The 21,242-nt window shown below is 42.1% G+C and overlaps 1 protein-coding gene across 1 annotated transcript in view; it reads right to left on the bottom strand.

Annotated features, from left to right (window-relative positions):
- Nucleotides 1-20,546, bottom strand: part of Acvr1 (activin A receptor type 1) — a 123,068-nt gene extending 102,522 nt beyond the window's left edge. Inside the window, exon 1 of the mRNA XM_090342799.1 lies at nt 20,320-20,546. The gene's annotated coding sequence lies outside the window, so the exon portion shown is untranslated. The remainder of the gene's footprint in view (nt 1-20,319) is intronic.
- Nucleotides 20,547-21,242: the final 696 nt, after the last annotated feature.

Below are 21,242 nucleotides of genomic sequence, written 5' to 3'. Positions count from 1 at the left end.
AAGATAATTATACACTCCAGATGAGGCACAAGTTCAAAGCTATAGAATCTATGGTGTCTTCTTCAATCTTGTTGGCATATTTTGTGGGCCTCTATCATTCAAAATAATTTCAAGATGGGAAAAATTATGTAGGTGGGAAGACTGGGTCAAAGTTTAGCACCTAAGGATGCTGCTTGTAAACACCAGAAAATGAGTCAATGACAACTCAACAAGGAACACTGTCTCCATCAGGGAATTGACTAATTGAAGAAAAAATTAGAGACATCCTCCCCACCCATACAATGGAAAAAAGCATTGCAGCACGGAGCCAGAGTTCCATCCTGACTTCATCACTAAATCATTAGTCATCAGCAAGTCCTCTTTAACACATTTAACTTTCAGAGGCTCTTTCCTCAGTAAAGTAGAACACTACTTTCTGTCCTCTTCCTTCAGTGGGTGACTGAGAGGATCACTAAATGCAATGTTACTTTGTGAAGATACAAAGCCCTGGCCAACTCTGAGTGACATCAGGACAAAGGTTCAACGCTTAATCACATGCTGCCTTGTTTTTACCATAAGATTCTCTAATGACATTTATAAACCTATATCTAGACCTATATCTACCTAAATCTAAATATATTTAGATATTGAGATTTGTTCCAGGAAGGGAATGTAACAGGACATTTCGGGAGGAAGTGTGAAAAGGTGAGAGGCTATATTAAAAAATGAAGCAATTTATGGAAGGCCAGAGGGCTCTGCCAATTCCACTATGAAAATCTGAACAGTGCCAGTCTTTATTCATAGTTGAAATGGCACCATAAGTAACCAGAAGATAGCTATACCCTGAACAAAACTATATTTATTTTCCAAGGTCCTATAACATCCTGGAATCTCCCCCCCGCCCCCCGCTTAAAAAAAAATCTGTTTCAACAAAAATAAAAAATAACTTATTCTAGCCATTGCCTCCTCAACCACTATAATTAACAAATACTATTAAAGATGTCCTAAATAACCTATCAGGCCACAGAAGTACCTGCTAGAGGACCTCACTCACATTTCCAGATACCTTTGAGCTGTAGATACACTGGCCTCTCCTCCAAAGCATTTATTCTGAAGCCTAGGGGCAAATCCCTCCCCATTGTTGCCTGGACCAGAACACAGGACAAGTCTCATCCATCCTCCACCCAGCCTTCCTCTGAGCTGCTCTGTTATATCTGATTACAAAGCTCCACAAGCATCCCCAGGCCCATCACACCACTTAAATGCAAGTCATCTGGGTGAGCCCGTCATCTTCAAGCACCCCGTATAGTTTTCAGAGCTTCTCATCCTTTTTCCTCAACTTACCCAACAGATCAGGTCAATTAGCATATCTTATCAGTTCAACTGTTCACACAATCCTAAAATCCTCAGCACGCTTTCCAGCCACACTTTGTCACCAACTGAACTCTGTCCCTCTTACCTAAAGCACTACTCTTCTATTTTCAGAATGAAACAGGGAATACTGACGGTCCCTCTTACATGCTGCTATTAAGCATCCTGGGGTTTAAACTTATGACTTCTCACTTCCTAGATAGGTTTCCTGCTACTTTAGTCACACCTCTATCCCTCTTTTGTGTTTACTTTCAACATAGGTCTCATTTTGTTGCCCAGGCTCACAGAGCACCTCAGTCTTTATATGTAGACTTCCCTCTGTAGATGGGATGGTAGATGACTGGACTACCACATCTAGCTTTCTGTATTGAGATGAGATCTCATGCACGTATTTTCCCCTGGCTAGCCTACTCATAGCCTCTCTTATAATTAGGACGACAAACATACATCACCATACCCAGCTACTGGTTGAGAGTAGATCTTGCAAATGTTTTATAATCAAGGACTCTCCCCATCACAACCTCCTGAGATTACAGGAACTACAGGATTACTAGTAGGAAACACTAGGCCTAAGTCTTGTTTTTAATGGATAATGTTTTTCCAATCACCTACTGAAATAAATCTATACATAGCACATTAACACTACATTTCCACAGGTATAATTGCTTAAACCAACTTGCATACATGCTAGATTAACCCAGGGACCTTTTTTAAAATTCCATCCCATATCTCAGACCAATTAAATCACAACTTCATGGGGTGGGGCTCAGGAATGCAAATAAGTCTGTGAATAACTCTATCGGAATGTTCCTGAAACAGTTAAGGAAAAAGGCTGAGCCCACCTGAAAAAAAAAAAAAAAAAAGTCGTGCGTGTGTGTGTGTGTGTGTGTGTGTGTGTAAAAAGGTCATTTATATATAGTCACACATATAAACTGTATATATGTATGTATATTTGTATACATATATGTGTGTGTATATTAAAAGGGTGCCCAACTCCTACCCTAAGATGCTAGCACTGAAATTCCAGCATCCCAGAAGATTCCTGAGTCCCAGGCAAACCCAGACAGCTTGACTCCCTATGCATATAAAGCAGAGTCTGAAATTTGGGAAGCAGCACCAGCATTTCCCAAAATATGTTCAACAGAATGTGACCCACTAAGCCTGGAAGGTTAACAGCTGTGAGGCTACAGAGTTCCTTGGTGGAATAAATTTGTAAGATACTAGGGATATCCCAGCAAAGCGATTAAGTTAATGATTTTCTATGATGAGGAACTGTCAGTGTTAGATGTGCGTTGTATACTGTCTGAGGAAAGAAATAATCCTGCAATTCTCACTAAAAGGATCTGAGGATCCTTTTTGCAAGATCATCTTTTGTATAATTTAGGTTCTAACAAACACTCCTGGGTAAATGCTGCCCAATGAATACTTGGGGAAATTTTTCATTATCAACTTTGTACTTAAAAAATAATCATCATCAAAGCTTCTAAGCAGGTGTTCTCACTTTTCCACTTCGCTGTACCCAATACCAGTGTTTCTCAATGTTTTACAAATGACATGCTAACACTGTGGCAGAGTTGGTTCTAGTTCAGTAGGATTCAGGGTAGGCTGAATATTACATTCATTTCTAGCAATGTTACTATTTCTAATCCAAGCATCTCACTGAGGAAAAAAGTTCTGTCCTTACTTAAGTCTAAAGGATGCTGTACTTCCTGTAAACCTCTGGGCCTTAGACTTCCTTTGGTCTCTTCATAATGAACTTCTCAAATGACCTTCTCAACCTTCACAAGATGCTTAAAGAGCCCTGCTCTCCTACAAAGGTGACCCATGAGGTCTTCTTAAATGGACATGAACATCTCAACATTATCATGTTCAAAATTCCATTCTGGTGTCTCAGTTTCATACCTTGGCTATTTGTTTTCCATCAATGCCAAGCCCAGCTCTCTCTAGTAGTCTTTCTGCCAACATGCTCAATGTCTGGCATATGGTGGACACTCAATAAACTTACACAGACAGGAGATAATGTAAGGGCATAGACTGGTACTCAACCACCTGGTTAACATGCTGTGAGTTTGTTACCCAATGTCAAAAGGAAAGAATAAGAAAAGATGAATGGGAAAAGTGAAAAAAGATTGGATAGCATGATAGGGTTTACCTATAATCTCAGCACTCAAAAACTTTAAGCAGGGTAACAGGGACTTCAAAGTCACTGTCTGATGTTCCACATAATTTGTTGAAGTTCAGGGCATTCTAAGCTAAATAGAAAGGCACATAGGCAGATAGGCAGGCAGGAAGGAGGATAGACAGAAGGCACACCAGAAGAAAGAAAGAAAAAAAGAAAGAAAGAAAGAAAGAAAGAAAAGAAGGGAAGGAGGGAGGGAAGGGAAGGAGGGAGGGAAGGAAGTATAGGGAAAGGAAATAAGACTTACAATATGAAGTCTAGTGATTTAGGCTATGTTATAAGGGACCATTAGCAGGAAAAAAAAAAGTAGAACTAAGTTAAAATCTATTAGTGACAGAATCAAATCACAAAAGAATAGCATCACTGTTTCGATATACCACAAAAAATAAGATTCCCAGATTCCTCGTAATTTGAAGTAAGTCCAGATAATCTTCTGATAGCCTTTAACAGATTACAAGTCAACAAGCAGAGGGGATATGAGGATGTGAAGCAGCATTTCACCTTCCCAGTCTGTGCTCATCACTTTACCAAGACTCTACCTCAAAATTCTACGTCTTAACAAACCTTGTGAAGAGAGAACTGTAGCAGTTTTCATGTAGCCACAGCTGTCAAAAGCATGGGCAATATATCACAATTAAGAGGGCATTGGAGGGGCTGGGAACATAGCCTAGTGGTGGAGTGCTTGCCTAGCATGCACGAAGCCCTTGGTTCAATTTCTCAGTACCATATAAACAGAAAAAGCTGGAAGTGGTGCTGTGGCTCAAGGCTCAAGCGGTAGAGCACTGGCCTTGAGAAAGCTGAAGGACAGTGCCCATGCCCTGAGTTCAAACCTAGAACTAGCAAAAAAAAAAAAAAAAAAGAGCATTTGAAAATGTGTCAATAATTACCATTAGACAGTTGTACGATGGCTACTATACTTTCACTATCTTTTCATTTCAACTGATGGGAAATTCAAAGCAGTTTCTCAAAAGTGCAACTCTTAGATCATAATTTGACCCTGAAGCAGATATAAAGCCTGTCATACTGCAGAGGTTTAACTCAAGAGGAGAAAAAGCCATAGTAGTGCAATGTATCACTACAGGTTAAGGTGAGCACCTTCATGCTGGAAGGGAAAATACATGAAGGAGGTAATATAATACAGCCTCTTCAAAATTATGCATGACCTACAGCCCAAAAAATGCTGGCTGCTAGTACTTTATTTTATTTTAGTTGATTTTCCCCCTTTACATCCATATGTATTTAACCACAAATCTGTAAAGTACTATGTTTATATTTATGGAAATACATACAATACATGTGAATGGCATTACACTATGTTTTTAATATCTTGCCTTTTCTGCTTAATGTTACTTTGTACATGCTTCATGGCCATTCACCTATTCCAAAACATTTTTGCACACCTACTGTGACTAGGGCAGCACAGGGGCACACGTGTGGATTTCTTAGCCCACAGACAGAGTAACATTATATACAGATCTACATATAAAACACAGGAAATAATTAAGAATCTAACTAGATGGAACCGCCAACAAAAGCCTCTTTAAGAAGGTAACTTAAAAGTGACATCTGTTCCTGAAAATTCATCAAAATAGTATTTTAGTGATTATACGATTCCATATCATGTGTATAAATAAAATCTCTATTGTGGAGCATTTTAAAATGCATCTTTTTTTGTACTTTTATTTTTACATATTTATAACTCTACAGCTAAAAGAGTTGTGTTCTTAAAAATATTTATGCTAGAGCCAGGAGTATGGCCTACTAGTAGAGTGCTTGCCTCACATGCATAAAGCCCTGGGTTCAATTCCTTGGTACCACAGAAAAAAGCCAGAAGTGGTACGATGGCTCAAGTGGTAGAGTGCTAACCTTGTGAAAGCCCAAGGACAGTAATCAGGCCCTAAGTTCAAGCCCAAGGACAGCAGCACATAGAGAAAAAAAGACAGACAGACAGACAGACACACACACACACACACACACACACACACACACACACACACTCAGAATTTAGGCAAAGGACAGTAGCACACATTTATAATCAGCTCTCTAGAAACTCAGGTAGGAAGATAAAAAATTAGATTAGCTAGTAAGATCATTCTCAAACAAAATAAAACAAAACATAAAGAGAAAGAGAAGAAAATTAGCAAAAGAAGGAAAATTTTTGTTTTTTTTTTCCTTTCTTTCTTCCTCCCCCCCCCCCCCCCCCCAGTCATGAAGCTTGAACTCTGGGCCTGGGCACTGCCGCTGAGCTCTTCAGCTCAAGGCTACTGCCCTACCCTTGAGCCACAGCACTACTTCCAGTTTTCTAGTGGGTAATTGGAGATAAGAGCCTCATTTTAGTGCCTGGGCTGGCTTTGAACCGAGATCAGTAGGTCTGAGCCTCCTGAGTAGCTAGGATTATAGCCATGAGCCACTGTGCCTGGCTTATTTTTTCGTTTAAAATGAGGAACTAGGGGGCCAAAACAAATTTCTGAAAATTTTAGCAACTCAAAAATTTTAGTTCTATCAAATAGTAAAACCAAATGGACCACACTGATACTTCCATCACTCGAAGACTGAGGCAGATAAATCATGGGTTCAAGGACAGCCTGAACTGCCTAGTGAGTTCCAGACCAGCCTGTTTACATGGCAAGATCTTGTCTTATAAAAAGCAAAATAACAAGAGAAATGATGGACTGGTTGGTTTACAGTAAAGAATATGAACATGAATTTATATTATGTTGTTTGCTTTCATTTAAATTTTAAATAATTTAGCAACCAACAGGAAATTCAATTATATTATTAAAATATACTAATTAACTACTTCAAAACTTCATATAAACCCTATTTTTTTTCTTCTTCAGATTATAAAATGCTGCAAAATATCAAAAGCTGTCTCTGCTCTGGTCTGTTCAGTAAGAAATAAAAATTTTGCTGTTTCTTGAAGACTGTCTATCACAGTCTATTGCTTTTTTTCCCCCTAAAGCTATTTTTAAAATAAAACTTATTCCCTAAGACTAAAAATCCATTGTTTCATTCTTGATCAATAATAAAAAGCTGACTACACAAGTTTCTTGGTCCCTAACTGCCTACTTACCACTTACCATATTTAAAGGGGGGGGGATTGATGATCAACCACATAAGCTCTGCTTTTAACATAAAGCACAAACCAGACATCGTGCTTTAAAACAACCAGAATAAAGCTGTGGTTAGCAAGGCTTCCAAAACCCAGAGTTACTCACAGACTCAAATTTACACGAGGAAAAATAAAGAGGGAGTGGGGGGGTGAAAGGGAGAGATCATCAAGCTCCATTTACTGGAAAGACCAAAAATGAGAGAGACTGTGATTGAATGGACAAATGATTAAACTAGAGAAAGAATGGCATCTGCCCTTCTTGACAGCCACGGGAGGAAGGGAAAGTAACACAGAAAAGATATGTTTCTTGGGCCACACAACTGGTACACAGCAAAAACAGACCAAGACTGTGTCTGGTTGTTCTCTCCTATACCATCAAGCGACACTGCTTCACAATCACAAGTGACAACCCTTGTTCATACTGCACATATGACTTCCATATGGTAGAAACTATATGAAATTTAAAGTGGAAACACCATTTGATCCATCAAGTCCAAGCTCTGAAATTTAGCACCAGGATTTTTCAGGAGGTAGGTAGGTATATAGGTATAGTCAGAACTATTTGTCCATAAATGTAGAGCAGTCCTCCCCTGTCCATAGGGGGAGATAGGTTCCAAGCCCCTCACTAGATACCTGGCCACAGGCATCTAATATGTACATACAGAGAAATCTCAATTTATACATTAAGTATAATAAAGCACTAATAATAACTAATACTTACGATTTGGTACAATAGAAGTTTTTTTTAAGATTTCTAGAATTTTCCATATAATATTTTAAGACTATAGTTGACTTCTGGTAATAAGAACCACAGAGAGGGGCTGGGAGTTTGGCCTAGTGGTTAAAGTGCTTGCCTAGCATGCACAAAGACCCGGGTTCGATTCCTTGGTACCACATACATATAAAAAAAAAAAGCCAGAAGTGGTGCTGAGGCTCAAGTGGTAGAGCTCTAGCCTTGAGAAAGTCCAAGGACAGTGCTCAGGCCCTGAGCCAAAGCCCAGGACTGGCAAAAAAAAAAAAAAAAAAAAAAGAACCACAGAGAGGAAAACCAAAATAATGAGGTATTACTACCTATGTATAGTCATTGCAATATTCTAATACATAATGTACCTAAAGCAAAAATGAAAAGGCTAGTTAATTATGGTACTACAATGATTGGACAGATGGGGCATTCTCCTTAGGATTATCTAGCATGTGGGGGCCCTGAGTTCAAGCCTATAATTACACACACACATAAATATACACACACAGGCACGCGCGCGCGTGCATAATTGCTCACATAAACAGGAAAAATGTTCCAAGACAAAAATATTAAGTTGAACTGTTGGTGGGAGTGCAAACTCATTCAACCACTATGGAAAGCAGTATGGCAGTGCCTCAAAAGGCTAAACATAGAACACCCCTATGACCCAGCAATTTCACTACTTGGCATTTACCCAACCATCCAGAATCTAGGGCATACTAAATCCACTAGCACAACAATGTTCATTGCAGCATTATTCACCATAGCAAAGATATGGAACCAACCTAGATGTCCCTCAGTTGATGAGTGGATCAACAAGTTGTGGTATTTGTACACAATGGAATTCTATGCTGCTGTCAGAAAAAAAGACATCAACCCATTTGTTAGGAAATGGAAAGACTTAGAAAAAATCCTATTAAGTGAAGTAAGCCAGACTCAAAGGAACTTAGGCTCAATGGTTTCCCTCATTTGTCATAATCAGTAGAAACCTTGGGCTCTCCTAGCGGAGATCTGTAATAGAGCAAAATCTTGATACATAAGGCCATATAGTATGAAGCTAATTGAAAGGACCTCCAGGATGTTGAAACAAAAGCCATATAACGAATGATTGTTGTCCTTAATGTACTGTTATCTCTCATCTCCTTTGCTGTCCCTTGGGTATCTCATATTGCTACAGTATCTCACTTTGTTATCTGATATATTGAATTTATTTGTATTTGGTTATTTGAAATTTGATAGGGAAGGGTGGAAAACCAAGATGGGGGTGGAGGGGTAGGGGGGTGGGGAGAGGGTAATGGGTACCAAGACATGTGAAAGGGTATCAATGTATGTGAATTAATGCACCTTCCATCTGGCAAATATCATGTAACCCTTTTATTAATTACAATAAAAAATATATTAAAAAATATATTAAGTTGAAGGGGCAGGGGAAGGGTACAGTGAGGCATACCTATAATCCTAGCTATGCAGGAGGATGACATCTAATGATTACAGTTGGAAGCCAGGACAGGCAAGACAGTCCATGAGAATCTGCTCTCCAATCTGGAAACAGAGCTGTGGCTCAAGTAGTAGACAGTGAACTTTGAATGGAAAACCTCAGTGACAACACTTAGGCCCTGAGTTCCCGCCCCAGGACTGGCACACTCCCCTCAAAAACAAACAAACAAACAAAACATGCATTGATAGGACAGTGACATACACTTGTAGTTCCAGCTGCTTAGACAGCTCAGTCAGGAGGATTGCTATAACCCTAAACCTTAAGGGCAACCTAGGCAACATAGTAAGACTTTGTCTCCAATACATAAATAAATATTAGCTGGCATATATAATAATATACATAATAGTGTAACTATAGTTCCCTACTCCCTTCTCCTTTTTAGAGTGCTAGTAACTGAACACAGACAGAGCCTTCCACCTTCCATGCCAAAGCAAGTACTCAACCATCAGGCTCCATCTCCAGTCCCCAAAATTCATTTTAATATTTTTCTTTCAAGAATGGAAAAATACAAAAAATTCTTTAAAATCTTAATAAAAGCACTTGATTCTTAAGGAAAAACATGTGTAGGAAACCTTATTAATTGCAAGTATAATAAAATAAAGCTATTTATGAGCAAAAGTTGAAAATACCAACTTGAGTTTTGGTTTATTTTTTTTAAAGTTAAGAGTTGTATGTACTGTACTCAAAAGGAGTGAGATGCCTGAGAAGAAAAGAACAACCCTCTGGAAGATTTGCATTCACACACAGCCCCCATATCTGAGAAAGATTCACCCCACCTGCACACAGAACATCCTGCAACAATAAGGCTGAGGTGGACCTTGCTAATCAAAAAACAAGGATTTGAAGGGAATGCTAAGCAAACATGGCAACAGAGGAAAAGGCTTATCAGAATTTAGAAAGAACATTCCATTCTTAAACTGGCTAAAATAAATCCCAAGAGAAGAGGGAATATAGAGAAAGAGACAAAGAAAGAAAGGAGGAGGGAATCCAATCATTCACTTCTGGCATTGCTCCTGTCTTAAGATTCCAGAAACTTTTTTCTATTACCTGTGAGTCAAAACTGTGAGAATCAGTTTTTGAATAAGACTCCGTAAACTCTGAACACATGTAGGTTACTGGTGTCATCATCAAAGAACATGTCTGACTTTGATTCCTTAGTTCCATGAATCAAAAGTTTCCATGTTCAATAGGAGGCTAAAATCTAAAGATAAAGGTTCGATACCAGCCTTGACAGCAAAGTCCAGAGACTTTTCAAGTAACCACCAAAAAGCCAGAAGTGAAGCTGTGGCTAGCAGCAGCATTCTAGCCCACTAAGGGATAGTGCCAAGGCTCTAAGGTCAAGGCCCCTTTACAAGCACCAAAATAACATCAAAAGTTCCCATGTTCGAAAGCCAGGTTGTTATTTTACTCCTTTGTTAGGATAAACATTTGACTTGCTTGTGAGATAAGAAATCTGACCCTTTTTCAAAAAGTCAGTAAGAGACTCTGAACTATTTGTAGCTGGCTGGTTTTACCAAGCAGATCTAGGCTCCATCATGAAGACTTTGGCTTGCTCTTCCCAGACCTTGGCTTGCTCTTCCCAGGGCATGCTCGTCCTCTCAAAGGCCTCCAAAACAGATGCTACCACTACTCAAAGCCAGCCCCTCAAACCCTCCTCTCCAGGAACCCCCTTCCATTTCTGCAATGTCTCATAGAACTCAAGTAAGACATCTTCCAAATCCTTATTCCACCAGAACTTCAACACCCCAATGCCACAATCCCTTCCAAAACAGCTCCTCATGCCAAGGTCACATTTTCTTTTAGGACCAGCATCACTCTCCCAGTAATCCAAGTTTCAAAACTCAGTATTATCTGCACACATCCCACCCTCCCTCTCATCACAGATATGACTTTTTTTAACCAAGGTCTACAGCATTCCCACTAAGCTAAATCTCTTGTTTCATCTATTCTATTTCTTTCCTGGTTTTCGGGTATCCCACCATCACCCACACACACAAAATTATCATGCCCAGGAGAGCAGAGATCAAGAGGTCATATTACTATAGGGACCATGCAGTTAGCACACAGGAAGAAAGAAGCATAAGAGGAATCTTAGCAAGAAGAAACTACGAAAGAAATAGCAACAATCACCAAGAGTCAAATGTCAGAGGAAACAGGGTGATCAGGAACTGTGGCAAACACAGTACAGATTCAACCTCAAGCAGCTCTGCAGGTACAATGTGTAAGAGCAGCTAGAAATATGGACTGTAGGAAGGGCAGACTGTGGATAGCTTTCATACTTACCTATACTGGGGCTTGAACTCAGGGTGTTATGCTGTCACTAAGCTTTCTTGCTCACATCTAGCACTCTACCACTTGAGCCACACCTCCAATCCAGCATGGAGTCCCTCAGTCTTTTCTGCCTAGTCAGACTGTCTCTGAACTGAGATTCCCCAGCTCTCAGCCTCCTGAGTAGCAGGGATAAGTATATTAATAATCGTCATAGTTATTAGGGGTGTGAATCAACACCTAAGTAAAATTTAAAAAAAAAATTTAAGGGAGATCTCATTTTTAACTAGCAACAATCACTTTTTTTCTTCAGTTTCAAATTTTCAAATACAATATGTCAGGTCTACCTGTTTTCCACTTCTGCTGTACAGCACAGTGAGCTGGGGACTTAACACGTGGATTAAAATTCATAGGTATGATGGTGCAGTGGCTCAAGCCTGTAATCCTACCTACTCAGGAGGCTGAGATCTGAGGATCAGGTTCAAAGCCAGCCTGGGCACTAAAGAACCTGAGACTCTTATCTCCAAGTAAGTACTAGAAAATGGGAAGTGAGGCGTGGCTCAAGGGTAGGGTGGTAGCCTTGAGCTGAAGAGCTCAAGGACAGCACCCAGGCTGAGTTCAAGCCCCATGACCCACAAAAAAGAAAAAAAAATCATAGGTATGAACCTGCACATGCTATATAACTTTTTTGGTTTTGGGGGGGGTTTTTTGTCATAAGGTTTGAACTCTCTGTGTGGGTGATTTCCCTTAGCTCATCAGTTCAAGGTCTCTTTCTCCTTCTGCACAATGGGGATAATAAGACTAAGTGAGAGAACTAAGTGGAATGATTTGGAGAGGGCTCAAGAGAGCCTGTTTTCCAAACACTATCTTAACTTTCAGCTTGGCCTTCTGAGAAAACCAGAATTTGGCTCCAAATATCCATTTCTTACCTTCCTTCTACCACTCTCACCTTAATAAACTCCACTAAGCTGACCTGCGGTCTCAGGTCTTGAGACTCAGCATTGCTTGGACACAGTTTGATTCTATTGATTAAAAGTTAAGTAACTATGTTTTGCACAAACTGGTTCCTGAACAAAAACTAAATGTGAGCAAATATGCCCCATACTCTTTTTTTGGAAGGATGCCTAATCCATAGCCTCCCCACATTCAGACACCAATCATAATGATAACATCAAAATGGTACCTCTTTCAAAGGCTAGCCAAACAACTACTTCCTCAAAGATGTTGGCTGATCCTTATCCCTCTATATCTTATGACCAACATACAACACTCAGCTGTTTATAGTGAGATGTGTAATTCTTCTATAGTCCACCTGAAGATCATCAAGTTGGTTTACTGAGCTTTCCATGCCTAGCCCCAAGTACAGATGAACTGAGAAATGCTCAATAGATGAAGGTCAAAGAAGGAAAAAAAAAAGAGAGAGAAAAGAGGAAGGAGCAAGAGGCACGGAAATTTTACGAAGGAGGACAATGGCAACAGTTAAGTTTGTCTCTTTTGTGTGAAAATGCACGCGCGCGCACGTGCGTGTGTGTGCGTGTGTGCGTGTGTGTGTGTGTGTGTGTGTGTGTGTGTGTGTGTGTGTTTTACCAGGGTGTGGTTGCATTTGGCTTTTTTTACTAAAGGCTAGTATTTTACTTCTTGAGTCATTCCTGCCTTTCCAAAATTTTGCTGATTAATTGGAGATAAGAGTCTCAGGTCTTCTGCCCCAGCTAACTTCAAATCTTGACCCTCAGATCTCAGCTTCTTAATTAGCTAGGATTACAGGCATAAGCTACCAACACTAGACTAAGTTTATGTTTGAAATGCAATGAGCCAGCTCTATTCCTATATTACTAATGTAAATTAATTAATGGGGTATCAATTTTTCATTTTTTATTTCTGAATGATACATGAAATTACATTCCTATCCTTTCGGTGTGGACAGGTACTCCAGCTTCATCCTTGTTACTAAAAGTCACCTTGCCATTCAAATATTTTTTAAATGAACACACAGAGGGCTCCTGCCATCAGTTTTATTCAATCAGCCCCATGTTGATTCTGAGATCAACAAAACAATGATACACTTCTTATAACTGTTCACCTATCAGTCTCTTTAATCTGATTTAAAGAAACAAGTGAAGACTAAAACAGGATTTATTTGTTCAAAGAGATGTATACAGAGGTGTGGGGTTTGTATAGAATGAATAAAATCCATGCAAAAAGAAAAAAAATCCTCATCCATACTAGAAACTATTCAATAAACAAATTAAGGCTAATTTCCACAGTACCTGGCACAGAACAGTTGTGGGTTGTTTTGTTGTTGCTTTTTTTTTTTTTTAAACTGCTGATTAGGTCCCATTAGCAAGTTTTGAAATTAATTTAGGAGATACAGATCAGAATTTTTTAATAAAAACTGAACAGAAATTAGAAAACATTACAATATTGTTTTGTAAAACCTGTAATTTAGCTTTCTTCTAATATGCATGTATGTATGCACGCATGTATGAGTATGTTTACTAAATCTTGATCAAAAATACATGGCTCAGAACACTGAAACAAAATCTTTATGTCTAAATCTCTAAAGAGCAAGCTTTCCAGTTTTCACTGGGTCACATATATAAGAAACTTGTTATAATCATGTTACAACAATTCTGGTTCTTCAAGTTCAAAAAAAAAGTTTTAAAAAAATCACCTGACATGCTTTTTGTCCATTAGTATTTTGCTTTCCAAAAAGGAGGGGAAGAACCATTCTAGATAACCACATAGAGCTTTTCCTACTGCCTGACTATTCCTATGTATACTTCTTGACGAGACACAAATGCAAGTTTCAACTTTCTGCTTATAAGCATTAACTTAAGAACAGTAATCAAGTACATTTTATTTCTGCCTAGAGCAAAAGTATACCAGTGAAAGATTCAATATTCCCCTTAAATATGAGCCAACCCATCCCCTCTATAGCAGAATGCTTTTCACCACACATTTTTCTCAGTTCACAATTGCTCCCAACTCCAACATCCATCCCACTTCTTTCCACCCAGCTTTGTCCAATATCACCTGTCATCTTCTTTTAATCACCTCTCCTCATTTCTCTTAAGACTCAAGGTTACTTTTGTAGTAGTTCAATCAGTAGTTTATCACTGACCACAAAAGCAATAAAGCCTAGGGTAATCTTCATTTTCAATGGCAAATACACTGTTAAGCAACCGTGAATGGCCAATCTTGGCTTTCGTAAATGAGCAAACGATCTAATCATCAAGTATTCATGCTGGAAAGTTCTACGAGGTTATGCCCACTCAAGCCAACGCTTAAAACCAACTGAGAGTTGACTTTGGGTTCCCTCCATCTTCCAAAGAGGTCATTCACATTCTTTCACCTTTGACACAAGTACTGCCTACCATTCTGTTTTTACCATCAACTGTTTGGGGACATAGGCCAAGGAGAAAATTAGAAGCATTCAACTAAGTATTAGAGTCCCAAATTCACACACAAATACCTTGCACTGCAGGATATAAAACATCTGTTGAAACCTTAACCCAAAGAGAGGTGTCTCTCAGGGCTGGGAGTTTGGCCTAGTGGTAAGAGTGCTTGCCTAACATGCACAAAGACCGGGGTTCAATTCCTCGGTACCACATACGTAGAAAAAAAGCCAGAAGTGGTGTTATGGCTCAAATGGTAGGGTTCTAGCTTTGAGAATGCCCAAGGAGAATGCTTAGGCCCTGAGCACAAGCCCAGGACTGGCAAAACAAAACAAAATAAAGAGAGGTGTCTCTCTTAAATATTAAATAAAAAAAAAAAAAAACTAACAAGAATACAATAAATCTGCACAAGTTACAGTCAAGCATAAAAAAAGTGAAGGGTCAGGATGGAAGATATAATTCAGTAAGTATGAAAGGTCCTGGGTTCAATACTCAGTACCAAAAAAAGGGGGTCAAGAGGAATGTCAAATGCAGGTATTCTTACCCAACAGGCCCACAGGCCTGAAAGAAATTTGTACCTGACAGAGCTGATGAGTACAGCTTCTGGTCACGACCTCAGTTAATGTTGTTTTATGGTCAACTGGTGTTATGGCTCCAGGCAGAAAAAGAGGTTCCTCACCTCTAAGTCCTAGAGTATCTTTCATCCCTGCTTCCCACCCATGTTTAAGAACCTCAGAATCATGCTTAGTGACTTGTATCTGCCCTGACCTGAGATTTTCCACTCCATAAAGGACAAGGTTCCTCCACTCCACTAGCATGCAGCCATCCACTCATTCAATTACAAAACCATTTATTGGCTGCGTGATCTGGGCCAACAATTGTGTTAGGTGCAAAAAAAAAAAAAAAAAATCCACAAAAGAGGAAGACACAGCCCTTGCCATCCAGAAGCCTAGTGAGAAAATTTCAAGGTTTTAAATTAGTGAAGAGGAATGAATCAAGTCAATGAATAAATGGAAGAATGAATAACTTGTACCCTTGCCCTGAAAGATATCAATCCAGACCCAAAATGAGGGGTGAGGGTGATAAAATGCTAGGAGACCATCAAAAGGCAAAATATGTTCTTTTCAGCAGTGAGATTATTCTGAGTCCTGGAGGAGGTGGGGGAAGGATTAAGGGGCCACATAGCCCAGGACAACCCTTAGTATGGATGAAGAGCTGGCCTCTTGGAGATCAGGACACTGTGTTAAATGTGCCTGCTCTCTCATCCCCCACACAACAACCTTCATCTACTATATGTACCTCTACAGAATTTGGAAAGGGTGAAAGTTAAAGTTACTTTCCCAGTCACAGAATAAAGACCAAACACCCAAAGTAAACAATGAAGCAACCTTAATGGGTAAAGTAGAATGTAGATTAAAAACTCCAAAGCCAAACAACTAAGTACTACTTGCTCTGGAAAACAAAGCTCTCAGGGATTATATGAGAAACAAGTTCATACTCCTAGAACTGCCTACAAGAACACAGGCATATACATCTACTCCACCATGCAGCCACTTAACTACATGGAGTTGCTCAGGGTTTAACTTTACAAGGACTGATATCCTCAAGCATGCTACACAAGTGCTCTACACAGCTCCCTCCTCAGCCTCCTCGCTTCCCCTGACAAGTCTTAGTTAATTGTGAGAGGCAATTTATCTTACAGCTGAACTTATCTTCCAGCTGAACCAAAGACAAGGGGGTGCCAATTATACCAAGATGGTAAAGCTCTTTTAAAAGGAATCTTGCATTCGAATGTCCTTTCCAATTCACAATGCTACTTTGGACCTTTGATTCCTAAACTAGCATGACAAGCAAGAGCTTAGTCCAATACCTAAAAAGAAGAGGTAAATCTTCCATTTGGATCTTCTGAGAGCTAGAATTGGCCATGGAAAGAAACACAAAGTTTTCGCTCCCAGAGATCAAAGAAAGCATTCTGTACCAGGAAACCCAATTCCAAATCCTCGTTTCCAGGAATAAAGCCACAGTGCCTAACACTTGCTTGGGAAAATAAAATACGAGACTGTGGATTCAAATTAAAATCTCGGACAGCTTTATTTCCCAGCCTCACCAGTTTAAAGTTGTCAACATTCTATCCAGGCACTGTTCTAACTTAAGATTCTGCTTCCAACTCTGAATGATCATTTTACCATTGGCTAAAGAAGAAAAGCGTTTGGTGTGGTTTGGTTTGGTGTCAGTACTGAGGCTTGAATTCTAGTCCTGGGTTTTGTCCCCTTAGTTTTTTCACTCAAGACTGGCATTCTACCACTTTCTTGAGCTTCAGCTTCACTTCTGTGTTTGGAGCGGTTAAATGCGGTTAAGAATTTTACTGAGTTTCCTGACTTTGAACTACAACTCTCAGATCCCAGTCTTCTGATTACAGCTAGGGATTACAGGTGTGAATCACCATTGTCTGGCAAACAGAAGTGTTTTAACACTCCATGACAACATTGCATGCCCCATTCCAAGTACTAGACACATAAGACAAAGTGAGGTAGAAAAAGGTCCAGCCTTGCCCAGTCTTCTATACCTGCACTCTGACAAAGCCCCAGTGCCATCTACACTATCGGTTTAGTCACAATATTGGAAATGAGAAGGGAAAGGAGAAAAGAGAAGAGGACATACCTCATCCTTACTAGATAACAAATCATCAGCTGCTTTAACATTATTCCTGGTGGATCTTATCAATCAGCTGCTTCCTCCATGCAGTCAAAACAGTACACACATATTCCCTATGTACTCATTATGTGAATGATTATGTGTTTCATTGTTTTTATCATTCTACAGAAAAAAGATAAATCATATATGTGGTTTATAAAGTTTAAAAATAAGATCTGCATCTGTGAACACATCACCCAGTCTAAAATCCACCAATTTTGTATCATCCATCCTCCTCCCCCGCCCTTATCCTATATACCTACAGCACACAAGATCAGGTATTCATTTTCCTGAATTTGAGGTGTCAGTCCAAGCGTAATGCATCTTTATGATTATCTTCTATTCCTTATTAGTGAGCTAGCTAGCTTTCTGTATAGCAGCAATGTTATTTTTTCTTAAAACATATCATTAAATTATGTTGAAGTGCACCGATGCTTTAAAGAAAAACATTATACATTCATTTTTCTGTAAGTTACCCATGGTATAACCATGAAGACAGTAAATGAATGAATGAAATTTGCTAATCCCTAACAACAGTGGACAAGAAAATGGGTCCTGGAATCCCACAAACCTCTGGTTCAAATCCCCACTCCAATATGTAAATCTGTCAAGCAACGGTTTCTTATTGGAGGCAGGTAAAACTATTTAAGAACTACATAATAGTTGAGGAAATGCCATAGAAAGGTACATTTAAGAGCCAAGCACAGTTCTGCACATGCGCACATAATAGAGCACCACAGTCATCAAATTCACACAAAGACATAAAAGGGTTTCTCCATCATGGATGGCTTGCCATCACTTCTAAGAAGTTGGAAATGAGATCTCCTTATACACAAAATAAATCAAGATCCAAGGATCCAACAGTCAAACAAGCCACAGAGGACAGCAATGAGTCCATTTTCACCTTATAACCTTGAAGAGCAAGATCATTTTTCAAATCCTTTCTGTACCACCCCCACCCCCACCATTCCCCAGAAGGCTAGTCTACTTAAACTCTAAAATCCCTTAACATGGTTATTCAGGACTAGTTCCCTTTAACCATAAGTAAGGGGCATAACTTCTATCAACCAATTGAACCACTGTTAGTGGTAACTCGCTACTTTAAAAAGAAGCCATTACAATACTAATAAATTAGTTAATGTCTTCACTGCTAAATTCACATTTCTTAGTAGGGCATCTTCATTCTGCATCCTTAATATCCTTTAACTTATCTGCACTAACAAGAAGATAGTAGGATTCAAATGATCATTATCTTCAAAGGTGCAAGAGTGGTAAGAGGACTAACAAGTTTTATGTAAGGTAAAATTCAGAAATACAACTGAAAAAGGACAGCAAGAACTTCATTCATGTCCATCCTGGTCTGTGACCTCTGTCATCTAGCCAGAATTTATCTCAGTATCATATACCATCTTTGGGTCTCAGCATAATGGATAATGTAGAAGCATCATTATCCAGGACAATTTCAGCTTCAAAACACATCCACGTGTTAATTCCAGCAGAATAAGCAAAAGTAACTGAATCTCAAAATTCGAATTTGATCTTAGAAAACCCTGATCCAGATTCTACCCAAACCAAAAATAACTTTCTGATCCCAGTATCCCCATCTTCAATCTAGATGAGCATATTTCTACTTGAGCAGTTTGAACTCTGTAAAGCTTCAAGGCAAGGCTAGTGTCTAAGGTCAGCACAAGACTAGTGTCTGTCTGCAAGCTGCCCAAGCCCGGGCCTCGGGCCAGCAACCCACCTCCAGAGACAAGTGCCAGGACATACTATAGTGTTTCCATTTAAGGCAGCCACATGGATCAACCCATCTCTAAAATTTCTTACCCCCATCTTTCCATGAAGAATTTTTTGGGGAAAAAGGAAGATGGTATCTATTCTTTGCCACCACCTTTGGATTGTCAGAGCAGTCTGTATCTTTGGGGAGGGATTCTTAAAAATCATTTTGAGTTATATCTTAGTTCAAGGTTTTGTTTTTTTTTTAAAGAATATCAGAACATTATAGGATGGCATCCTCTTCCCATCTTCCAACGTCCACCACGTATACCTCAACGGAGAAAGAAAATCCCAATAAAAGAAAAAAAAATTCACCATACAGCCTTCACCTCTCTCCAAAAGCCAAATTACTGACAACTAATTAACCAACACTTCTTCATTTATTTACTACCAAATGGAAGGCTTTCTTCCCTTAATTGCTGACTCCATAGCTCCCCTCCTGCACGGAAAACTCGGGGTGTCAGGCAGGAGTTCGGGGGGGGGGGGGCGGTGGTTGGCATCGGACAGAAACGAGCCAGTCTAGAGCTCCACGAATCCCGAGGCCGTCACTGGATCCGGAGAGCCACATTGGCTCCCCGGCCGCCCGAGGTTCGAGCCTCACCGCTTTGGTTAGTGTTGAAGGCAGGGTTTTTAAACTTGGCAAAGTACCGGGCAACATCTGTAACCACATTTGCCTTCTGGGGATCGGAAGATGAATCCACATTCCTGGCTTTGAAGCTTTTTGAAACTGCAGCTAGAAAGGAGGGAGGGAGGGAGGGAAGGAGTTGAGCAGAGTTTATTGGCTGTCTCTTCTCCGGCAGAGAATTCCTCTTGGAGAGGATGGGTATCCGAGGGGGGGGGGGGTGAGGAGCCCGGCGCTCGGCTCCACCCGGCTCGGTCTGGAAGGTGAGCCCGGCGTGGGACCCGACAGCAGCCAGATCGACTCACGAGTCCGGGGCGCACGCACGGCCGGCCGGAGTTGACTCCAGTACGCGCGCGCGCGCGCGCGCACACGCACACACACACACACACACACACACACACACACACGAGTGCACACCCCCCACGCACACACTCCACGCCTCCGTCCTCCAGATCCACCAGCGGTTCAGGCCCAGAGAGAGACAGTTCGGTTCCTCCACAAAACGAGGCGGGGGGGGGGGGGGGGGTCGAGCTCGCTCGCGGGAGAAAGAATGGAGGAGAGGGGGAGGCACCGCAGACGCCCACCCTCCCACCCCCCCTCCCCGCCGCCCCTCGCGGCTCCCACCGCCCGCGCGGTCCTCCCGGCCCCGGTCCCCGTCCGCTCGCCCGCCGACCCGTCCTCACCTCGGGTCCCGTCGCGGCCGGCGGTGCCGAGCCGAGGGAGGCGGAGTGCTCCCGGCAGCCCGGCGCTGCAGGTCGGGGCGGCGCGGGGCGGCGCGGGGCGGGGCGGGGCGGTGCAGCCGGCGAGGGAGCCCGGAACTCTGCGGGGCGGAGGAGGGTCGGCAGCCGGCTCCAGGCGGCGGCGGCGCAGGGCGGAGCGCAGCGTGGCCGGGGGCTGCGCGCCCGGGGGCCGGCGCGGCGGGCCGAGGAGGAGCAGGCTGGCGGCGGCGGCGGCGGCGGCGGTGGTGGCGGCGGCAGCAGCCACCCGGGGGAAGGAGCCGGGGGAGGGGGCGGGGGAGGAGGGAGAGAGAGGAGGCGGGGTGAAGAGCAGCCGGAGGAGGAGGGAGAGGAGGGGGCAGGCAGAATAAACTTCCCGAGGCGCCGCGGCTCGGGCGGCGAGGTCGGGCGGGGAGGCCGGCTGCGCGCAGGCGGCGGCCCCCGGGGGCGACGAGGGAGACGGGACCCGGAGTGGAAAAGTTCCCCGGGCGCGGGGGGTAAGGGGGCGGAGAGGCTGCGGCGGCGGCGGCTGCAAAGAGCAGGAGCGGGAGCGGGAGGAGGAGGAGCAGGAGGAGGAGGAGGAAGTGGCTGCGGAGCGCCCGGCCAATGAGTGTCTGGAGCTGTGATTAACCAGCCAGCAACACATCATTTCCTCCCGGCGCGGATCCAGGGAGCCGGGAGGGAGAGGCCAGGCTAGGCGGCGGGGCGGGGCCGGCCCCCGCGCCCCCGGCAGACGCCCGGCCCCGGGGGCGAGCCCGCCGAGCCCCCGCCCCACCTCCGGCGCTGTCTGGCCGCTCGCTCGCCGGCTGGAGGAGGCGGAGGCGGAGGCGCCACCCGCGGGGCTCCTCCGAGGCGGCGGCGGCGCAGGCCCGAGCCGAGTCGGGGGCCCC

Source organism: Megascapheus bottae, chromosome 12 (genome assembly GCF_031878675.1).
Source record: "Megascapheus bottae isolate mThoBot1 chromosome 12, mThoBot2.hap1, whole genome shotgun sequence".
Classification (NCBI taxonomy): domain Eukaryota; kingdom Metazoa; phylum Chordata; class Mammalia; order Rodentia; family Geomyidae; genus Megascapheus; species Megascapheus bottae.
The sequence above is the reverse complement of the archived record's forward strand: the minus strand, read 5'-3'. Positions and strand labels throughout refer to the sequence as shown.